This window comes from Mytilus californianus, unplaced genomic scaffold, assembly GCF_021869535.1.
Source record: "Mytilus californianus isolate M0D057914Y unplaced genomic scaffold, xbMytCali1.0.p SCAF_2, whole genome shotgun sequence".
Lineage (NCBI taxonomy): Eukaryota > Metazoa > Mollusca > Bivalvia > Mytilida > Mytilidae > Mytilus > Mytilus californianus.
This window is the reverse complement of record NW_026262668.1, coordinates 59715892-59740884: the sequence shown is the minus strand read 5'-3', so window position 1 is coordinate 59740884 and position 24993 is coordinate 59715892. Positions and strand designations below refer to the sequence as shown.

General features: G+C 31.3%; 2 long non-coding RNA genes across 2 annotated transcripts in view; both read left to right on the top strand.

Annotated features, from left to right (window-relative positions):
- Window positions 1–4963: 4963 nt before the first annotated feature.
- Window positions 4964–24993, top strand: part of LOC127730141 (uncharacterized) — a 31119-nt gene continuing 11089 nt past the window's right edge. Inside the window, exon 1 of the long non-coding RNA XR_007994973.1 lies at window positions 4964–5105. This is a non-coding gene — a long non-coding RNA (uncharacterized LOC127730141). The remainder of the gene's footprint in view (window positions 5106–24993) is intronic.
- On the top strand, window positions 14673–16433 carry LOC127730142 (uncharacterized). The gene is made up of 2 exons (XR_007994974.1): window positions 14673–15167; window positions 15491–16433. It is a non-coding gene; the product is annotated as an uncharacterized LOC127730142 (long non-coding RNA).

Genomic DNA, 24993 nt, shown 5'->3' with positions numbered 1-24993 from the left:
GCTCTAAATGCTTTAGTTTTAGAGATATAAGCCAAAAACTGTATTTGACCCCTATGTTCTATTTTAAGCCATGGCAGCCATGTTTGTTGATGTATCAAAACTTCGGATAAAATTTATAAACTAGATACCCTAAGGAACATTCAGTTAAAGTTTGAAGGTATTTGGCGCAGTAGTTTCAGGGGAGAAGATTCTTGAAATAGTTTACGACGACGACAAACGACGACGGACGCCAAGTGATGGCATAAGCTCAGATGGGGCCCTTCGGGCCCGGTGAGCTAAAAAGGGAGAAGTTCGTATAAACTGAAAAAATCAAACGTTAACTTTATGAACTTTTTAATCTTATTTTATAATCTGGTATTTACCTCACCAGCTGGAGGAAAGCTTTTATTCGGTTTTAATCCATAAGTCTGGAGATAAGGAAGACATATGTAACTATAGAGGTATTTCTATTTCAAACCGTCTAGCAATATTATATAGCTCTATTTTAATTAAAAAACTTATAAAGCATTATGGAAACAAGTTCTCCAGTCACCAATTTGGATTCCGTTCAAACCATATAGAACATCTGATAGCATATTTATTTTAAAAACTCTTGTCAGCAAATACTTAAAAAAAAATTAAGACAAAGCGGTTTGCTTGTTTTGTAGATTTGCGTGGTGCTTTTGACTCTGTTTGGCATAATGACCTGTTGTATAGATTGATAAGTGATGGTGTTGGTGTGAAATTTTATACTGCATTGAAAAATATGCATAGCTTATGTCAGTCTGCACTGAAGATTGGTAATGAACACTCTTTGTTTTCCCCATTATTAGAGGTGTAAGACAAAGGAACAGTTTGAGTCCTACTTTTTTTAATTATTATATTAATGATTTACATTCAATTTTTTATGAAACTTGTAACCCTCCAGTTCTTGATACTTCAAGTATCCAAACTCTCAGTTACGCAGATGAGTTAGTGTTACTGTCTGAGAATTGTTAAAAACTTAAAATGTAATACTAAGAAGTGTGTTTCAGAGGAATGTGAAAAAACTACTTTAAATAAACTTTCAAAATTGGATTCCTCATCCAAACATTGTCTTTTATTAATATGGGAAATTCAAAACTAATTGTTTTGCTTATCTAAAAGACTATGTACCATTATTTAAACATCTTGATGCATTTTATAAACTAAAACAAATTCTAAACCCCACCCTGAACTCGTTTGTCACATTGGAGTCTTCATTAAGCAGTCTTTAGAACTGAGGGGGTCAGACAAGTCTATAATTGCGTTTTTTACATAAATTTGTTAATTGAACTCTTTCTTAAAATGTGTTCTATTGTATTTTATGTAATTGTATTGTTTGTTTGTATTGCTTTGACCTTTATGGGTGTAATTTTGCAATAAAGATTGATAAACTAACGGAACAAACTTGAAAAACAAGTCACATTCCTTACTGGGTACATGCATTTTCGGTTAAACCTGGGTTTATAACTAACTAAACGTCCCAAGTTGTTTATATTTCCGTCATAGTGACACAATTGGGTGAGCAAAACACACAGGCATAATAGGTTAATATGACAATAATTGGGACTCAGCAGCCAAAAATGTGTAAAGATGCATCACAGACATACAACCGTGACAACTGACTCACAAATTCCAACAAACATACAAATATAAGTCTAACAAAGACACCGACAAAACATTTTTTGTAGTTGATAATACATACACAGTGGCGGAAACAAGGGGGCGGGCGAGGGGTTCCAGGGGTTGGACACCCCCTTTTTTTTACGATCAATGCATTTGGATGGGGACATATAGTTGGAACCCCCTTTAATCCTGGGTTAGGAACCCCCCTTTTATAAATGGCTGGATCCGCCTCTGGTACAGTATTATATAGAATACACGTTCTCGATAAAATACAAATAAAGTAAACTATAAAGACAAGGGTAAACAAAATAAAAACAAGTGTAAAAACCTCTTGCGTGCGAATCGCAACTCAGGACCCACCAGAACGTCCAAAGCCAAAAACTCGATAGCTGGATGCATAAATACCGAATCACGTCCAGAGTCATACGACCAAAAGAACATAGTAGGTCTAGCACAAAGACAAATAAAGGGAACACTGTCAAGTAAAGTAAAAAAAAAAAGACGCACAACTTCAGCACCTGAAATCTATAACTCGAGACCATCTTGTATTATTTGAAGTAGACACTGAATATTTATCTATGAGGTCGTGGTACTAAACTTCTTAATTTAGCAATTTCTTGCGTTTCAAAAACCTGTTCATTTGTAATCTGAGCAGAAATTCCTTTAGTTTAAAGGGTGGTAGGTTTAGTGTACAATTTTTTTCCCCTAACAAATCTTAAATAGTAACGTTAATAACAACCAACGATGAAGAAAAATATTAACCATAAGATAAATATTATTATAGGGCAATAAATATAATTACACAGTTACACAACTTTATTAGCACTAACACATTAACAATAAATGGTTATGGCAACAAAATACAGAAAAACTACAATAACATATGTACAATGAAGGAGTGACATTGGATAAGTATGAGAGAAATATATAAAAATATAAAAAACATATAAATTATTTTAAAACAAGAAATCAAGTACCTTTTAATAATGAGTTTTTCACCAACAAGCATTCATTCAAATAGTTCACAACAAGTTTTAATACTGTTGGGGAATTACTATTTAGAATTGATATAAGCAAGTTATATGATAAAGAAGGCAATTTGTTGTTCAATAGAAGAAAATGTAGTTCATCTTCAATGTCTCCATTGTTGCAGCAACGACATGTTCTACTCTGCTTTGGTATTTTTAAATATCGCCCTCTTTCAATAGATAAAGTATGAGCACTTATCTTTAATTTACATAATGTTGATCTTTCACATTTGGATTTGCATTGATCAACATATGAGGGTCTTTTGTTTGGTTTATATAGTATATTAAAAAAGTTTATTTTTTTATTTTGATTGATGTCAGTCTCTTGCTTTTGAAAGGCTGTATCTTAGATTATCTCTTGAATGTGTTTTAAATAAAATTTTATATCAAAAGGATTTAGACAGAGGTATTTAGATTAATAAAATGAAATCCAAGTTTTGAAATAAGATTTTTCATATTTATTATCCAAGAGTTGTTTTTTGCAGTTGCTTTGTATATTTCTAAGGCAAGAGAATTATTTGACTCTAGTATATGGAGCCAATACTTTATTGCTGAAGATTCTATTCTGGTATAGAAAGGCAATTTATTCAGCTCGACTAAACATGCAGCATTTGATGCTTCGCAATGTATTCTTAGAATTTATTTAATAAATTTAAACTGCAAGTGTTCAAAGGGATCTGAATCCCTGTGTTGTTTGCCTATTCCCCATACTTCACTGCCGTATAGAGCAATAGGCACAACAAGGGGTTCAAATAATTTTTCTAATAGCTTGCATTGGTTATCAAGTCTAATCGTTTTTTTTTTAAATTTTAAATAGGGCTTTTCTGCCCTTTTCCAGAAGAAATGAGCTGCATAGATTTAGATTTCCTGTGTGCTGCAGTGTCATGCCAAGATAGCAGTACTTATGATTTAACTGTTTCCAGGAATTCATTATTATATTAAAAAAAAAATATTATGGGTTTTTCCATTTGAGTTAAATATAATGACTTTTGATTTGTTTACGTTTGCTTCTAGTTTCCAGAATTGACAAAAATCACTAATAGCATTTAAAGCTGTTTGTAATCCCTTTTCAGAATTTGATAATAAAACTATATCATCTGCAAATAAAAGGGAATTTATTGTTGTGTCTCTAATTACAATGGAATCTGTATTAGCATCTTGGAGACTTTTAACCAGATTATTTATGTAAAGAGTAAGTAATAATGGACTGAGTACATCGATCTCCCTGTTAAACACCACGGGTGGAGGCAAATTCTTCACTGAGACCATTGGGGAATTTAATTCTACATATAGTATCGTCGTTCATGGACTCGGAATTATATTAAAAAGTTTACATGGTAATTTAAGTTCCAGAAGGATATAAAATAATCCAAGTTTCTCCAAACTGTATCAAAAGCCTTCCTGAGATCAATGAAGGCAGCAAACACTTTCTGTTTCTTATTTTTCTATGTTCAATTATAGATTAAATTTTAAGATGTATGTGATCTGAGGTATGGGATTTTTCTTTAAATCCAATTTGGTTTTCGCAGAGACATATATATGTCTCTGGTTTTCGCTAATAATGTCACAAGTTATGTTCATTGACAAATTTTGTAATTCTCATATATATAACTTTGTTAAATAATTTTCCTAGGTTAGAGGTTGTAGAAATTCCTCTGTAATTTGAAGGGTCCAGCTAAGTTGCTTATTGTCCTTTTTGTGTATTAAAGAAACGAAACTTTTATTCCACACCTTAGGAAATGTTCCTTTTTGAAAATAAGGTTAAATAACTTATTTGATCATTTCATTTGAAATCAAGTCCTTTGCAGTGGATTTACCATTTTTCAGGATTTTAGAGGCTTTATTTTATTTCATCTCCTGTTATTGGTTGAATATAAGACATATTATCTTTGTTTTACATTTGATATATATATATATGACTCATATATACAAGTCTAAATTGAAAACAACGTTCAAACCTATGATTGCGTTGGATAAAAACCGCTATTTTTATACGTGTGCATGCAAAACAAATATTATATATGGTAAGAGTTTCATATGGCCTGGGACTATTATACTATAATTAGTATAATAGTCCAAGATATGGCGCCCCCACCATACTAAAAGAACACAATAATTTATTACAGTTTATTCAGTGGGGGTGCCATATGGAACTCTTTCCATATATATATAAACAGTAACGATTGCAGAATTCTGCAGGTTGTATTCGTGTTTCTACGTATTTTATAATTTATAATGTTGCGAAATAATCTCCAGTTCTTAGAAGTTCAAAGAACGTTCTTTAACCTAAAGACGGTAATTACATGGAATTGTGGGAAAGTTCTGATGTCATCTTCCCTTTTTAATCACTTCCTATAGAAGGAAAGTCAGACTGTCATACCGGCAAAAAGTTTTCCAGTGAAGAACTAAAACAGTAAAACGGTTCTTATTTATTTAATACAAAACATACAGGTAAAAAATCACGCTTAATCAGTATATTTTATCCCAAATTCCATTGTAAAATGTATTTGTTGCTTCAAGTGTTAGGAATACTCCACATCGGGACATTTATCAATTTCACTTCCGGGCACATGTCTGGGGGATATATTTCCAATCACTTTAATCAGATTGAAGTATGGACTCTCAATTTCCTTGATATTATCATTTTTGAAACTTTTTTCTTGCGATTACTTTCATAATCTAATTCTTTATTAAGTTTAAAACCTGAAAATAGGGGCGTGACCATTCTTGTACAAGACAGGAACTTTCATTTCTCTGGAAATTCATTAAATACAATGTAGTAGTGGAGCAGGATCTGCTTACCCTTCCAAGCACCTGAGATCACCCCCAGTTATTGGTGGGATTGGTATTGCTCAGTCTTCAGTTTTCTATGAAGTGATTTGTGGACTTTTATGTCTTTGTCTTTCGAATTTCGTTTTTTGCCATGGTGTCTGTTTCTCTTTGACATTATGATTGACCCCTTGGACTTGGTATCATCCGCCTCTTTTCTACATACATCACAATACATTCTGATATGCTACATATTGAAATGCAGTTGTTTTGGAATGGTTATAGTATGTAGACCTTTTTTTATACGTAATTGCTACAATTCTAGATTGAATCTGAAACTAATCAACAGCTTAAGGTCAAGTTACAGTAAATAGGCTATGTCACAAATGGTAAAATTTTTCATACATCTTTGGCTCGTTGAACTATAACTGAAAATTGAAAAAATAATGCATTTATCTTTTTTTATTTCTGAAATATAACTGATTGAATTCCTTCAAAGTAGGTTAATATTTGTATAGAAAGCACATAAATGAGCGAAAAATGTTCTTAAATTTGTCTTAAAATCATAAAATCTCAAATTTCTACTCTATAGAAATTTCTCAACAAACTATATGTTGTTGGTCCATTAATTTTCGTTTTAATGATGTAAAATAATCATGGGGTCACCGACTTTGTTGTTACGGTATATAGATATCATTCAAAGTATTGTTCTAGGTGAAAAAATATTGATTTTTGACGTTTTTCACTACCAACGAGATAATGGATTGGTAAATACCATAAAAATGAAGTTTCAGTCTGCATACATTTGTATTACATGTATAATGCCCAGATCACACTTTTGCATGTACGTCAGTGCTCCAGCTACATGTTGTATAAATTAAAAGGGACAAGGTGCCAGTGGAGGTCACATGTTCACATTGTTAAAAAAAAAATAATTTAATGATGTTAAAAAACTACAGCTTCAGATGGATAGAAGTCCAATAAATATTTACATCTACTTAATGTGCATGAAATAAAATAGTTAAATATCTTTTGATTTTCTTGAAAGACAGTAAAATGTATAGACATTCAAAATTCATTTCAGCGTGTGGACTCTCACATGATTTTTACATTGTCCATATATGGTTTTGGCTCTCTTAGATCTAGACCCTTTTAGTGTTTATTTAAAAGGATTCATATATTTGACTTCTAAAATTTTTGTTTTTGGTAGCACTCCACAGTAAGAAAATAAAATTAAAATTGAACCACAAAATGTTTAATCATCTAGATCTTCTATTCCTGGCTTTCTAATACATTAAGCCAACTGTTTGTGTCATACATGTGCATATGTATGTAATCAGTATCTTCCATAGACATAATTTTCCAAAGTTAAAATGGTGAAAAATAATTCCTTTTTATACGCCCATTTACGGGACGTATTATGGTATACCTCTGTCCGTCCGTCTGTCCGTCGTCAACATGTCGGACATTAACTCAAAATTGCTTAAACCAATTTGCATAAAACTTTGGTGAATTGTTTATATCTATTGACGTGAGCTCCCTTTCGTTTTTTATGAAATTTAGATTTTACGTTTCCGAGTTATGGGGTTTTATTCATTAAAAAAAGGGGGATTTTCCAGTTTTCGGACAATAAGTCAAGAATGCTTTCACCAACTTGCAAGAAATTGTGGTGAATTGTTTATATGTATTGACATGAGCTCCCTTTTGATTTTTATAAATTTTAGATTTTACGTTTCCAAGTTACAGGGTTTTATTCATAAAAAAGGGGGGACTTTCCAGTTATCAGACAAAAACTCACAAATGCTTTCAGCAATTCTTATGAAACTTTGGTGAATTGTTTGTATGTATTGATGTAAGCTCCCTTTAGAATTTTATAAATTTTACATTTTAAATTTCTGAGTTATGGGGTTTTATTCATTAAAAAGGGGTGATTTTCCAGTTTTCTGACAATAACTCAAAAATGCTGTCACCAATTCTCATGAAACTTTGGTGAATTGTTTATATCTATTGATGTAAGCTCCCTTTTTATTTTCATAAATTTCTAATATGACATTGAGAATTAATTATACTTTATTTGTTTATAGTCTGACAACAGATTTACTAAGTATTGCACAACAGCAAGAAATCTTTAATTGAACATAAATCAATTCATATAACTAATTTCAAGTTCTTTGAATACATTTATTCAGAAACCTATAATATGTCAAATATTTAATTACAATCCAAATTCAGACCTGAATCAAGCTTGAATATTGTGTCTATTTTTGCCCCAACTGTTCAGGGTTGGACCTCTGCGGGCGTATCTAGCTGCGCTCAGCGAAGCAGTTTATTTGTGTATCCTTGGCAACATTCTGCATTTATTTATATATTTATATTAAATATTGCAAAAAGGGGCATGAAAATGTCACATATTCCCCCAAAATTTGGTTTAAACTAGAATTTCAATGCCTATGAGTGATACTTTTTCTGAAAACTGTTGACATTAATCTACTAAATGATCAAATAAAAATTGGGTATCTTTTGCCTCATTTTATTGTAAAATTTAATCACAAATTTTGTGCGACAAAAAGTTAGAAAAAACAAAGCAAAAATTGCCGGACAGATGTCTGGTATGGATATGAAAATACGGACTGTCATACAGAAAACAGCCCATAACATAATGATTTAATAATACATGCATTAAACAATCTAGATGTTCCTATAAACCTACTATGAAGGCTATATTAATCTTCAGCTCCAAAAATGAATTTTATTGCACATTAGCTCTCATATTTAAAAATCCACAGGAGCCAAAATGCGAAACTACACACCTAACTGTAGAGTGCTACCATTATTGAATTTGGTAAACAAGTAAAGGTTGGCTAGGTTATTTTAGAAATTTATTGAGAACAAGAGAATCTGTATCATACTGGGTCTGAAGGTTGCCTCAAGACCAAATAGTGTAAAGTTTTGTTAATTTGAATAATGTTCAGCTTAGCTATCACCCTCAAAATTGACACATGGTGGAAATTGCAATGCATCTGCCCATGTAAAATTTCAGATTGATTCATGAATAAAACAGTGTATATATTCTTAATATTCTTGAAAATAATATCTGAAAGAAAATCTAAGCAAGTGCTCTCCGACAAAATAATAATGAATTTTAGAACTTGGTTCTATCTGAAGATGAGACCACTGAGAAATATATCTGTAAAATAACTTCAATATCAGTACAAATGTATCATAATTATGTGACATTCTGATTATTCACATACATTATGTGTATACATCTTTGATAAAGAGAGAAAAAAACTATACTATGAATAAGTGCGAAATAGTTTTGAACTGTAACATCAAGATTTATTGGAGGCAACATTCCCAAATTATGGCATAGTTTTTGAATGTTTGCCTACATTGTACGTTTACACATTTACTGGCAGAGTTCATTCTCGGATGATTGATATTTTTTGTTTGGTTTTAGGGTCTTTTGTCTCTTTAATTCACGTACATGTGTGTATGTGTGAGGGAAAATTGTTAATTTCAGATATTGTGAGTTCAACAATCTTAAGCCAAGCAAACAATTTTTCAAAACATTCTTTATGTCAGTTTGACCAATGTTTTTTTTGTTTACATATTTGTAATTGGTATCTTCAGTACCAGTGATATTGTTTGCCTCAAATTACAGCCGAAATTCAGCTTTTTCCCCTAGAGAAAATTCCCAATTACTAAAAAAAATGGCTTAAAATTCCTCCCAAAAAGTTTTACATTTTCCCAAAACAGTGATGGCATTGGTAGTAATGATTGTAAATATCGTATTCATGTTATTATTTTGATATTAGAAAGCACTTTTGAGATCCGGTTTTCTGATCAGAATCATCATGGTGTTTGTAAAACAAGTGGTTTTCAATGCATTAAGTACCATCATTGCTTCTGTTTCTTTCCCCTCTCTGAAAAGTACCTTTTAGGTTGAAAATGTCTGACAACCAAAATATACATGAAAACAACAGTGCAAAAAAGACAGCAAAGGTCAGCAAAAAATCGCTGATGTGTTCAGAATAAAATATACAATTTTCCCAATTTCCATAAAAAATATGCATTTTTCCCAATAAAAAACGGTAGAGGTAGTTTTGAAAAAAGACAACAATATCACTGAGTACTTTGATAGAAAATATTAAGTTGTAAATTTCATTTTTCGACTGTCTTACATGAACATGGATGTTGTTTCTTCAATGTATATGTTGGTACATGTACACATACATGTACATCCGTCTTGATTAAAAAAAAATAATTGTATGATTCAAACTGAACTCTAAATTTCATGTAGCTTTTGTGTTGAACATTAGCCATCTTGTATATTCATATCACTTTATATACTATATATGCGTCCTTCTTGATGACCAATTGTACATAAAAATACTATTTTCACAACAAAGCTCAATTACATGCATATTAACCATACCAATTTTACTGCACAAGAGGAGCATTTCAACAATGTCTCTTCAGTGATACTCAAGTCCAAAAAATTTTAAAATCCTAAATCAAAAACATGTTTAAGAGCTTAAGTTAAGAATGCCTTACTGTAATTCATTGCATTAATCTTTCAATAATACTTGAACATATCCTTGCATGGATGGTCCTTAGAGCACAATTGCCATGACATTAAAGATAGAATTCTTTGTTGATTGATGTTGAATTCATTGTCCAGGGGAGAAGAACGGCAATTTATTTCAGTCGTGAACAGCTCTGTTTGTAATCACATGTTACTGAATTGAAGATTTTGTATAGATGGAATTTTTCTTACCAAGAAAGTCCCTTTCAGGTTGGTACAATGCATGCCAGTCTGCATTGTACAGTTGTTGTCAGCATTTATGTACATTTTGTGTGTACATTGAAAGTACAAGCATGTACAGTATTGTACTTTTTGGTTTTCAATGCTTTGAAGTAGTAGATTTAACATTGTTTCTAGAGTTGAAATGTTATAAAAATATTTTGATGTCCTGTCATTTATATAACTCAGCATGTGTTCTGTGATGTATGTAATTATATCAATGAAAAAGGCAAAACACATCAAGTGTACATGTATATTTACAAATTTATCTGCATATTTGTGTTTTGAGGTTTCAATCAGTGTCATGTTGGACTGAAAAATTGTAAATGTGCTATTAAACATTTTGCATGAGAATGCATGAAATAGAACATAGATTTTTACTCACAGATTACAAATTTAAACATTGCAATGGAAGATATTTTTTAAATTTGATCTGATCATCTTGACCAATAAGGCTACCATCTGCCTAGTACAGTCAGGGGTACTACTTGTACAAGTAATTTTTATTTACTCGAAGAAGTAATATCAGTATACTTATATAAGTAAATTTGTAGGATACTTATACAAGTGTATTTTATTTACTTGTATAGGTAAATAATATTTGGGCTTATGTCCCTTAGACATTCAGATTTTTTCCCTTATATAAGTAAAAAAGTCATCCTATCTTCTTTTCTTGAATTCTTAGGACTTCTTTGCTCTAATAGAATTTTAAATTGTCTGTCCTTTGCAGATGTCTTTACTAATCATTTAAGTATAATTTCATGGACAATGAAAATCTCATTTGTCTGTTATCTTCAGAACATTGCTCATTTACAAGCCCCCAAGGAGCAATTTTTGAAGGCCTTGCACAAATACTTAAGATCTTTGCTCAATCAGTTTCTTTGTTGAATTACCGTATAAACTCGCTTAATAGTCGATCCTACTATAAGTCGGGGGCCCTTTTCAGCTCCAAATTCTAAGGATTTAGTCTTGACCCTCGTATAAGTCGGACAAAATTTGGGCATTTTTTTTTCAGCTGACAGTAACTGAACGCCGGTAGAACCAATGCAAATCCAGGAATAATATTCATTTCTGCATTAATGTTTGGTTTGAATTTAGTTGATGCTCATCATGATAATTTATATTGCTGTTAATAATAAAGATGTATTCATTTCTCTTGTTTTGTTCACTGTTCAAATGTTAGATTAGCCATGTGTTGTTTACGTAATGCATCAATGATTTTGTAGGGTATGACTAACAACCTATTGTTTGAGAAAAGCGAATATAAACCAATATGAACCTGAAAAATTTAAAGTCAATCAACACTTGATGAAAATATTTTTCACAGCATACATAACTCAGTGTTAAATGAGCATGTACACTTCATAATTCTTATTATATTGTGATGATTAAAGGATTAAAAAAATTAAGTGAAGCTTATCAATATATTAAAATAACTAACTCCAACTCATTAGTGTCATCTGTTTACCTATCACTGATAGTTTTCACACCTTTAGTAAATACAACTCTTTGTCTCTTAATTGGGGTTATCAATGGATTATATTGGCTTGTCAATCAATTTTGTAATTTTTGTTTACCTGAGACACTTTAATGAATAATATTTTGATTTTGGGAATGAATCTTAAAATTATTTTTTTATTATTATATGATTTATGAGCATTGGATTGATATCATGATATCACAATAATGACACAATAACTTCGCTGAAAACATCCTTTCACATATTTGGTACATTGTTATCTCCTTTTCATTTTTGGTTCTTGGCTCTTCTTTTGGGTTTATAGGAAAACCATATGACCATGAAAATCAATACACAAACCGGAAACAGTAGAATTTCAACACGAATTTGCAGAAAATGTTTACCAAAGAACAAATAAAACACAAAGACAGTATTGTAGTCATTTATTTTCAACAAAAACTTTTTATTTATTGATCTATGTAGGTTTGGCAATCAAAAACGTAGTTTTGACCAGGAAATTCACTCCTGACCACTTTTCTCAAGCTTGGATTTTTCCTCTGGTCGCTAGATCTCGTCTATTAGTCGGTCCCCCTCTCTGGATTATGAATTTTACTCCCAATTTTCCGACTAATAAGCGAGTAGGAACGGTAATGAGATGAAACATTGAACTCTAATAAAAAATTATGAGCTAACCTGGGAAAAGTAAAGGAGTAGGTCCGGTAAAGGCTGATTTGGCCTCAAATTTCAGGTTCATCTGACGAAAGATTTTTGACACTTTTTAAACACTTAAGTGTCTATTTCAGTTGATTCAATTAGTTTATGTGAAAGATATTAACTGATTTACTCATTAAAAACGCTCCTAGTTAAGCTTAAATATGGAAAATATATCAAATATGCCAAAAAATGTCACTTTTCAGATGGTTTTTGTCAAAAATGAAAGTGGCCGCATCAGTGTTCATCCTCAACCTTTATATATGTTATGTATTTATAATCATCAAATACAACTTACATTTCAATGTTAAGAATGAACACAAATGCGGCCACTTTTATTTTAGACGGAAACCGTCTAAAATTTAACCAAAATGCTAAAATTGTGAAGATTTCAGTAATTTAGCATGACTTAAATGATTCTAGTACCCGATATATGTGCATTGTATTGTCAAAAACAGCCCATATTTATGTAGCAGAAGCATTCTACTTTCCAATAAATAACTAAAAGTTTACATTTTAACAATTTTGTAAAACTGCTATATTTTGGGGCCAAAAAGGGGTCTTACTGGACCTCCTCTTTTTTGAGAAAATTAAGGGGAGATTATTCAAACATTATAATTAACTTATACAAGTATATTTTGTTTACTTCTTCAAGTAAATAAAGATTACTCGTACAAGTAGTACCCCTGACTAGTAGTAGCCAATATTTTGGTACTGGTATGATTTAAATGATATATTTGGGTCCTCTGGCCCAGTGGTCTAAGTATTTCATCTACTGTATCACTAGCCTGTTAACACTGAGATTGTCAGTTTGAACCTGCACGTGGCAGATGTGTTTGACTCCAAACTTAATTGACTAGGATTGTCAGTTTTCCTTCCGTTCATGTAGGTTGTGGTTCTTTCTGGGTAATCCAGCTTCCTCCACCAATAAAAACTGACTGCTACAATATAGTCAATAATGCTGAAAGTGGTGTTATACACTGACAATCAATAAATGATATATTTTGTCAGAGAATTCGGCTTCACAACTTATGTAATTCTACTAAGACCTTAGGCAAAGTTAGCCTTGGATGGTTTTGTTGTTCTGATGACATGAATGAGGCAGATTGGTTTTTGTTTTTGTCTCGTCTGCGACGAAAGTCATGCAAAATGAGACATGGGCCTGATTGGGATTGTTTTTCTGATGATGACGATGGTGATGATGACGACGGGGTCAACAATTGTTAAGTTTTCTGCTTAAGTAAGTTTGATAGGAACTACTTGTGATAGATCAATGATATTTTGTATTAAGTAGCATTACTATCAGTACATATCAGTTTGACGACTATTTTGAGGTCATGGTCTATAGACTTTGAATTAATTACCGATTTTCAATGTTAAGTTTTCTGCATTAGTTAGTTTGCTAGGAACTACTTACAATAGATAATTATATTTTCTATAAAGTTACATTATTGTCCACACATCTCAGTTTGTTGACCATTTCGAGCCCTGTTCACTAGTTCATGGCCCAGCGACTTTGAATTAATTAGCAATGTTGCTGTGCATCTGATTGTCTTTTTCTGAATTTTATGCCGACAGGCGAGACATATCTCTGTGTCAACACAGTTTATTCTGTCAATTTCATCTCAGTTGACATACTTTTAACCTTATTAATAAGCCTTTGACTCAAAATTTCTTAAAAATTACATTATTCATCCCATTGTAAGTTAATCTTGAAAAGTTTAGCAGATATTTGGTATAAAATAGTATAAGGCTTGGAGTATGTATAGTTGCAGATTATATAAAAATTTTCTAAAATTTGAGTTCTTATGCTTGGTCCCGTTTCACCTACATTTACTATATATCATTAATAGTTATCATATTGACATAATTTGATTTGAATAATAACCATGATAACATTATATAAACTTAAATACATGATTTTAAGGCTTTGTTCTAAGGTTTGAAGGAGGTTGATATCACATTTTGTCATTTATTTTCTGTTGATTGTGTTTTTAAAGGCATGAAAAATAACATGTTTAGTGTTTATGGAGGCAGAAATTAGTGCATGGTTTGAAACAAAATGATATGGCCTTAATATGAAAGTGTTTTATATACAGAAATGATGTTCTACTTTTATGAACTAGATCTTGGATTACAGCAAATAAAGGGTTCAATGGAACATACTTCATAAACAAAAAAGTAATTGAAGGAGTGAATAACCTGCAGATTTTTTTTCTTGCATAATCATACAACTGCATATAAAAGCAAAAGAAAAATATTTTCCAATTAGTTTTTATACGACCGCAAAAAAATTTTTGTGGTCGTATATTGGTATGACGTTGGCGTCGTCGTCGTCGTCGTCGTCGTCCGGCGTCGTCGTCCGGCGTCGTCGTCCGAATACACATTAGTTTTCGCACTCTAACTTTAGTTTAAGTGAATGGATCTCATTGAAATTTTACCATAAGGTTCAATACCACAAAAAGAAGGTGGGGATTGATTTTGGGGGTTATGGTACTAACAGTTAAGGAATTAGGGGCCAAAAGGGGCCAAAAATAAGCATTTTTGTAACTTCCAGACATAACTTGTGTGTAAGTGTATGGATCTCTCTGACATTGTACCACAAGGTTCCATATCACAAAGGGAATGCTGGGATTGATTTTGGGGGTAATTGTCTCCAAATTTTAGGAATTAGGGGCCAAAAAGGGGCAAAAAACAAGCATTTTTCTAGTTTCATGACAATAACTTGTTTGTAAGTGTATGGATCTTTATGAAATTGTACTACAAGGTTCCAGATCACAAAGGGAATACTGGGATTGATTTTTGGGGTAATTTCCTCCAAATATTAGGAATTAGGGGCCAAAAAGGGGCAAAAAACAAGCATTTTTCTAGTTTCATGACAATAACTTGTTTGTAAGTGTATGGATCTTTATGAAATTGTACTACAAGGTTCCATATCACAAAGGGAAGGCTGGGATTGATTTTGGGGGTTTTCCCTCAAAATTTTAGTAATTAGGGGCCATAAAAGGGCAAAAAAAACATGCATTTTTCTAGTTTCAGGACAATAACTTGTGTGTAAGTGTATGGATCTTTATGAAATTGTACTGCAAGGTTCCATATCACAAAGGGAAAGCTGGAATTGAGTTTGGGGGTAATTGCCCTAAACGTTTAGGAATTTGGGGCCAAAAAACAAGCATTTTTCTAGTTTCCAGACAATAACTTGTGTTCAAGTGTATGAATCTCTCTGAAATTGTACTGCAAGGTACCATACCACAAAGGGAAAGCTGGGATTGAGTTTGGGGGCGATGAATCATAAGGGGGTTCAAAAAATTGGGGGGGGGGATTTTTTTTTCCTTTTTTTTCTTTAACATTTTCCATTTTAAATTGGTTATTTCTGATTTATATATAAAAGCAAATAATAATGATATGGTTTGAATAGGCATACATGTGAACCTCCCGACGGGAGTACAATAATCCCGTTTTCAGGGGTCTCCTCCCCCCCTCCCGTTGAAAAAATCCTGTGTATGAAATTTTTCATGAATGAAAAATTTCTGCCCAACATAACATCTCAGGCATCTGGTGTAACTGACATTACCTGAAGTTATATTTTACCTGTAAATCAATTAACATGCATAATTATATGGCTTCACTTGTCAGCTTGGGTGTCAAACATACTGGTAAGCAACGATTTTTACCTCAGGCTAACTGCCGTTGTGTAACAAAAACTGTGTATTTATTGGGTTACTTCCCTTGATTTATCCTGTTTTAAGTTACTTTCCTTTTAATTATGAAAATTTTTAAAAGAATATAAATAAAATATAAATTGAACAAATAATCATAAAAGGATGGTTATTAAATGATTTTAAATGTCTTAGGACAAATAAAAAAATAATAATTTGAAAATTATTTGAGGATTCTATACTTCCTTTTAAGGCTTAAATTGAAATTTATATAATAACTATGACCCTAATTTTACAGATAGAATGAATTTCTGAGTTTGCAAATAAAAACTATTTGCAAGAGAAAAAAAAAAAAAAAATAAAAACTATTTGCAGACAGCTAAACAAATGTTCTGGTTGCAATGATTGTTTTATAGAATATGAAGTAAAAAATTTAAAGAACATACTGGAAAAAAACAATGTTAGATTGAACATGTAGAATATAAAGATGGAGAAACTTTATAAGTACAATAACTATAAACATAATAAATTGGTTGGAAAGTTGAAGAAAACACACTTTAAAAGACCATTTTTACAGCACACGGTTACATTTACAACAAAATTAATGTCAATTAAAAACCTCCTGATCTGAGTCCTAATCTCCTGACCAAAATTTCCCAATCTCCTGATCTGAGTTTCACAGTCCATCACATGTATGAATAGGTAAATTGAAAATTTTTAAGTTCTTAGACCACTTTCATTCTGTGTCAGAAACCTATGCTGTGTCAAATATTTAATTACAATCCAAATTCAGTGCTGTATCAAGCTTGAATGTTGTGTCCATACTTGCCCCAACTGTTCAGGGTTCGACCTCTGCGGTCGTATCAAGCTGCGCCCCAGCGGAGCATTTTATTTAAAAGAGTGAGTGTCATATAATACTTTTGTACAAAAAGATTGCCTTTATACAGTCGTTATTCAATGTTGGCATGATGTCCATTTGACAAAACAGTCCAAAGATATACTGTAAAGTTTACATTCTAAGTCCAGATATATACAAAAAGAGGTGAATATATATAGATGAAGTCTAGACTTGATTATACCAACAAATTTTTGTTACTTTTTTTCCCCAGGGTTTATCTTCAGGACATTGAACAAACATGATGAAAGCATTCACTGTCTTTGCAAGATAATTCTAACTGTAAAATTAAGATGAAAATATTTACCAATAAACTGGGTTTTCCCCCCTGAAAACTCATAAAGTTTAGGCTTCATAAAGCAATTAGCTTGTCTTTCATTCCACATACATGTATTGAATCCCTGTTATTTTAACCATGAAAGAGATTATTTGATATAATCAAAAGATTCTGACAGTACCTGTACAATGTAGCCTTTAAACCTTGCTTTATTTTTTTTTTCAGAAAGATGAGTGATTGGAGTCAATACCCAGAAACTGTTGCATCTTGCTCAAGACCAAATGCATGTGCAGGTTCTGCTATTTATGGTCTAGTGAATGGTAGTACTTATGCCAAAACTTCTACTATGCCTGATTTTACACCAGAGGACATAAGAAGTGCAGTTGACTATGTTACAAAGGAAAAATTTAAAGAAGGCGCAGGTTTGGAAATGGGGGGATGGAAATTCACCTATTTAAGAAAATTTGATGATGGAACAGACACATTCGTATTTAAAAGAAAAGCGAATAGAAATGAAGATGGAGATGAAATAGAACAACTTGAAGCTGCAGAAAAATACCAGATGTTTATACAGTTAGCTAAAGCATCACTTATGGTAACACTTTTCAAAGGGGACGTGCAAGGAAACCACACAGAAGGAGTAAAAAGAATGAATGATCTTATTGATTACTTGAAAAGCGTTAATATGTAATCATGTTCACCTTAGATTTAACAAATTCGTAAATTTTACTGTCAAACGATCAAAACAAAGAAGAAAACAGTCCAGCAATTCATCCTTTCCTATAGATGTACATGTACATGCTAATTAAGTTTAGTCCATTGTTTATTGCAGTTTGCTTATGATATTATAATTGACAACACATTTAGTAGCATATCATTGTACATTTCATTTCATTTGTTTTATACTGTTAAGTATACAGTGGTCATGAGGTGAATCAGTTCTGTTTGCTGAACTCCAATGAATACATTTTACTTTTAGAAAGTTTATTGATATCATAAATATACTGATTACTGAATATCTATTCCAGAGAAATAGTAGTATTAATAGACCAACACTTTTTGATACAGTTTAAAAGTTCATATTCTTCAGATATCATTAGCTAGTGAATTTATTTGTTCTACAAAGCAGGAGAGAAAATCTTGGCAACCTTTGCTTTCTTTTTTTATTTTGAAAACTTGTAGAAACATATGCTGTATTTGATTTTATGAAAATGTACGTAAGAAATACTGTAAATTTGTTGTACCTCTGCCAATGACAACCTAGAGGAAAAATAACTTCCAATACTGAAAATCTAGTACATGTATAAAATTGGATAACAAATAAACTGCTATAGTGAGTAAGGCCAAAAGAAAACTGATACAGAGTTTCTAGTTAACTATCTTCTACTTCTATTTTAACCCAAACTCAAATTAAGATGTGCTTTCAGGGCTTTTAAACAAAACCTGTCTTTCTCTGTACAGGTTGTAACTTTTGGCTTGAAGTATCTAATTCTGTTTCAGAGTCACATTTTATGTATGTTATATTTGATTTAGAGAAGAAAAATACATTCACAGTAATCTACTTCAAAAAGAGGGGGGAACATGGGTCAGATGTTTTAATTCAAATAAAGAAAGTGTGGACAAATACACACACACAAATCTTACCAATTAGCTCTGCCTATTTTTAAGGTGGTAAATATGGAAACACAGCATATACCCAGTAGTTAAATTTGCCATTGAATGAGACTAAAATAGCATTTTAATTCATATTGAAATAAATTTTACACACACTATTTCATTTTTTTTATTCTAATTGTACTAGAGAATTGTGAAAATTGGAAAAAAATCAGACTGTGATATTCAATAAAAACCATATTTATTTAAGTATGTGAATTTGAGTATATAGATGCTTCTTTGGTCAGCAACAAATATACATTTACCTAAATTAAGGTAAATTTATATTTAGCAAGTAGCAAGTAGTTCAAATTTTACTAAATTCAGTATTTATAACATTAACTAGTCATTGATGATTAAGTTTATATTCATTCCAAAGGTCTGTCTGATTTTCATGAAAATGGAATAAAAATGTTAATATGTACCCAGAAAATAGGGTTATTTAAAAAAAAAGTACTTTGGAAAATTACACATCATAACTCTGTCCTAAACTGAGTCTATTGAATTAAGATTAATTATCCTGCTATAGAACATGTAGAAGAAAATGTTCACCATTGAACAAACCATGGTACTGCCATTGTTAAAAACACAATCTTTTGAGAACGTTTGTTCAGATACCCTTCAAACCCCAAATTTAGACTATTTGGATATTTATGTTGGTTTTATTTGTTTGTCAAAAATCTTTAACCTATATATTAAGATTAAAATAGAAATTTTTTTTATACTTTTTTTGATTGAGTAAAATGGTAACGGTTTTGAAACTGCAGTAGGAGAAGAAGCAATAGAAAATATTTATTTTAAGTGAGAAAGTTGGTAGGGTTTGAATTCAAACCTGTCTTTCTGACAATCTGTAAAGTTTTTATTTATATAACATGTATAATAAGAAGTAATACTACTACACAGGACATTTTTTTTACTACCCCTGAGGGTATCGCATGGTCTGTGGCCTAACACAATTTTATGTTGTACAATTATTACTGGAAGTTTGAATATTTATAAGATATTTATGCTGGAAGTTAAAACAGTTCCAATTTTTGTTTACAATCTTACAATTGCATTTTAAAAAATTAGAATTTCTTGTCTAGATAAAACAGTTGGTTAGGTGAACAGAAGCATTTTATTATGAATTTGGCTAAGTTTAATTATAAAGCTTCAAAACATTGTATCAGTCTGAAGAAAAAAGATTTTTTAGATGTCTTGAATGTTTAGAGTTTTGAAGATTTATCATTGCTTCTTAATCACAATATTTCATTAAAATTGGAGTAAAAATAATTGAAGGAATGGAACGAGGAAAGGCATTTGGTGCATTTGTTTTAAGTCAGTGTGAATCAGTCTATCAGTTTTCATAATATTTAATCTACAAATATATTTTCATTTCTGCTGTATTTATTTTTGAGTATAGATATGGATATCTTACCTTCAGTTTCAAATAATTATGTTTCACAAGTAAATAGTTCATCAGTTCAGCTGAAATTAAGTGTACACTATACTACAGTTATGTACACAAATTAAAAATGTAGGTGTCAAAACCGACTATTTAAAACTGGTTGATTGATTCAAATTTGTAATATAGAATTAATGGTTCTGTGATAGATGTGTAAATAAATATACCGACCGTTAGATGCATTGTTTTTTTTTACAGTAACTGTATGCCTTGTGTATGAGTGTTTGTTGTTGGCTTTTGAATGCAATTGTATGTTACAGAAATAATAGCATTTTTGAAGGGCAAAGATTTTTTACCTAGTTATGAAGACAAACTTCAATGGTCACTCTTTCACATGGTATTGTTAATGGAAAAATAAGTCCTGTGAAAATGAATGATTTCTTTTAAATCTCTGTTTGAATAGTAAGAATTTTGACTTTGTTATGTTTTTTTTTTGGATGCTTGTGTTATGTAATGATTTTTATACATTTATACGTCAGTCATAAATTTTTTACATGTAGTTTATTTGTGTTATTAATGATATTGTAATTTTTTGGCTAAGAAACAGAATTTTTACATTTTCTATTGGTAAAGTTTTAACTATTTTTTTTAAGTGGTTGTAAGATACACATTTATTAAACAGTATATACATGGTCTTTTGACCTGTTTCATGTAACAAACATAAGTTTATGAATTAAGTACTTTAAACTGGGATTGAACACAAAATGTTGCATGTATATACATAGTTGTATGTAATTTATAGGCGAAAAGGGGTACATCCGGTCTAATGTATGCTCTGGGTATGGAATCTATTTCAAGGGTAAAAGTGTCTAGACATTTAGCATACATATTATGTTTTGTCAGCATTATATCTATTAAGTGTTTATAGCATTACAGTTCCATTTTATTCTTATATAATTAACCATTAGAGTAACTTTCATGTATTGTTGATTTACAAGTTTTTCTCCATAGAAGGAGACTTTTTTTAGATTTAGATATGACCATGTTAACAGTATACACAATCTTTAATGTCGCAAACTTTGTCGACCTGCTGTAAATGTTTTGTTTTTGTTTTTTTGTGTCATAAGGTTGCTGTCTTTTATCCAACATCTGATTTTATTCATATAAATTCATTTTCAAGTAAAAATTTATTTTCAACACTTTAGCAATCTGTGGCACAAAGATAGAATCATTTCTCTTATGTTTTAATTATTCAATGGATGTAACTCATTTAGTTTTGAAAGGGTAATATGCCAAAAGTTTTGTACTTAATTGGATTTACTAGTATTTATATATATATACATATAAATATGTAGAAATGTTGGAGACAGGAGGTAGACACTGTGATAAAGATACAAACAAGTATTAGTAAATATGGAATGAATGATAAGCATTATTATGTATTGTTTTCAGACAGGTGCTATACGTTCAAATTTACCATTCTAAATTGATTGATTTTAAAGTCATATTGTAGTTTGATTGTTTTGTTACATTATATAGCAGAGGAAGTTACCTGAATTCTTAATTGCCAGGCAAAAAAAAAGTGATATCCATGTACGTTGCATTATCACTATTTTACGAAATTTTCCTTTGATCTTGCTGACTGATGATTTCCTTTCTCAGCGTAGTCGGGCGATATGAAAAATTATCGCTAGAAACTAAGGGGGCACGTGGTGTTGCTAATGAAAATGACATGAAATTGACAACGTCGTCATTGGTAAAATAGTGATAAACAGATTATCATTGGTCATCTCAACTCAATTGCCGTACCGGCTCAAGCGAGAAAATCAATCTCGTTGAGATGATCAACGATAATCTATAATTATTGTCTCTTTGCTTACATTGTTTTGTGCTTTTGCACTTCTCAGCAATCAAAGCTTTTTACAAAAGCTAATATATCACACTGATGATAAATATTGCTATTTGAAATCACCTTAGAATTACAGTCTGCTAGTTATGTAACATACTTGAACAATTAAATTACAAGTCCTAGTTTTTGTACATGGATAGAGTTATTTAAAGTAAAAAGTTTATTGATTCACACAACCTCTTGAATGTCCTCTTCTGGCTTCAGCAATACAAATATAATCATTTTTTTGTCTCATTTAATAACAGATTTTACATGTACATAATCTGAAATGTTAAGTATTTTTTTCAACAGTTGGTTGTGACTGAATGAATTTGCATTTGCATTGTTTAAAAAATACGTAAAATTTGTTATATTTTGTTGGCATTTGTGTTTTACGTACAAGGTTGATATTTTCATTTGTGATAAGATTTATAATCTAAAAGTTTAAATGATATTGATAACTTTTTGTATCACAGTTTTGAAACATTTAACCAACATTTCTTACATTTTTTTGCATAATAGATATTTCTTTTATAACACAAGGATACTGTACATGCATATAACAGATTGAGAGAAATTTAAAAATATGAAATTGAACATGCACATAAGGTCATTTTTAGTAAGATCACATATGAAAGGTTTTTTCTTGACAAAGTGTCAGAAGACCTGGGTCCTGGGTTGTTAAACTTTACTCAGTACTCGGAGTACAAAGTTTGTGCTCGAAATCCAAATCCAGTATTTTGATTGGTTGATTTTTGAGTCTGTGTACGATAATCATGCTCGAAATTTTTCTGACCGCAAGGCCAGATATATTTTATTGTACCTTTATCTTCTTTTAAGTATACTGATGTTTCATAAGAAGGCCTAATGATGCTCTGATATATGTAATGATCTATTATTATATCCTCCGTTAAAACAAGTTTTTGGGGGTACATAGGAATCACCCTATTTGTGAGTCTGTTTATGTGCCTTGTAAGCACACCTCCTTAATGGCTAAATTGAAAGTGATGAAACTCGACATGGTTGTAGAACACTACATGAGGATGTGCATGAAGGGATATAATCCCTGTCCTACATGTTGATAGCCTGGCATCCTGACATAATCTAAAACTTCGTTGATATGGCTGGGTGTAATACAATCCACGTGACCAACTATCAGCGCTGAATAGGACTGAATTACTGCTCATGTGCGTGTTCTATAAACAAGGAATATATCAATCGGATAATTGATTAACTGTTGAAATGACCCTATCCCACGATGCATCATTCTAACATCCAATTGACGAAACAATGTTGTATTCTGCCTGGCTTACTGTCGAGCAGTGAGCCAGGATCCCAGGCTCACATGTTGAAGGGGAGATAATCCCTGTCCTACATGTTGAAGGGGAGATAATCCGTCTTCAATGTAGTTCACTCACAGTTCAATTTTATTCTTCTTAGAAATTGTTTTTGAAAAAGAGATTCTGCTGTAATATATATTCTAACATTATACTGGGATGTTCATGGACAATAGTTATGCATAGGGTTACTGGAAGTAAAGCAAAGATTTACTTTCTTAGTAATTGTGAAATTGGTGGAAATGTGATGAAAAGTTTATGAAAGGAATAACAAATGTCTGAAATATTTACATCTCTTATCTAAAGTAAATTTTTGAAGATGTTGCCAGTTGATTTAATATACAGAGTAAAAGAATCTGTTATATAAGAGGACAATTATGTAAAATTGGCAAGAAGTTTTGTTTGACCTTATGTTTTGTGATTTAATTTTTAACTTTCCTTTTTGACATGTTTAATGTCATTTTACTTTTACATACATGTAGTGTTTAGACTGGAAATTTATAACAGTGAAAATATAATTTAAGGTTCTCATGCTTGTATACATTTTCACAGCATAATAACAGTGTTCTGTTAGGACATTTAGCTAGATCTGTGCATTGGTTATATAAGCTAGATCTGTTCTTTTTTTATTGTTAGAAATATACATAACAAGTGCTAATGTTTCTATTTTCACACAACCATATGCACATTGATAGGGTAGAATATATGTACCAGGTGTCACAAATAAAGGTGAATATATTTATATTACTTATATGTTTTAGATAAAAACTTTATATCATGATGCTAATAAAGAGATATTTTTCTGTATTTGTGATACATATCTTGCAGGTCAGTAAGTGTAGAAAACCCACATATTGTTTATTTCTTATATTCAAAATTATAATAAAGCATCAAGGATGTAGGTATTTTATGTAAGGATCTAATGAATTAGTCCACAATTCAGTGTATGTGCAGTCTGTTTTTTTTTTTAAATATGCCAAATATTAATAAGACGAAAGACAAATGTTCAGATTTTCGCTGTCTATTAATGTAGGATGGTATAAATAATTTTTGTTATATGTATTAAAGATTTGAGCACTTTTGTCACAGGTATGAGCATATTCAGCCATTAATTCATATGTCATTATGATTATATACATGTAAACTAAATAGTGCTAGGTATACCTTTTTATATACCAGCTTTATTTTACTTTATTAATTTCCTTGCTTAATAAAGCTTTTATAATGCCTTTGAGTCTGTTATGATTTAATATGAAAGTATTTTCATGTCCCTGTGAAAAATGTCTGGGGTCATATTGTTTTACCACTTTATTACATGTAGTAGTAGACATTTTAGCGTATCGATAGGACATTTTAGCACCAGGACTGGGTGCCAGGTCTGCCAACAATCCCGATTTATGATGGATATCCCCCATGAGAGGTGTTGACCTGAATTTTGAAATTCTTTATTATATTAACTGAACACTTCAAAACTAAGGCTTTCAAATGAGTTAAAAGCGT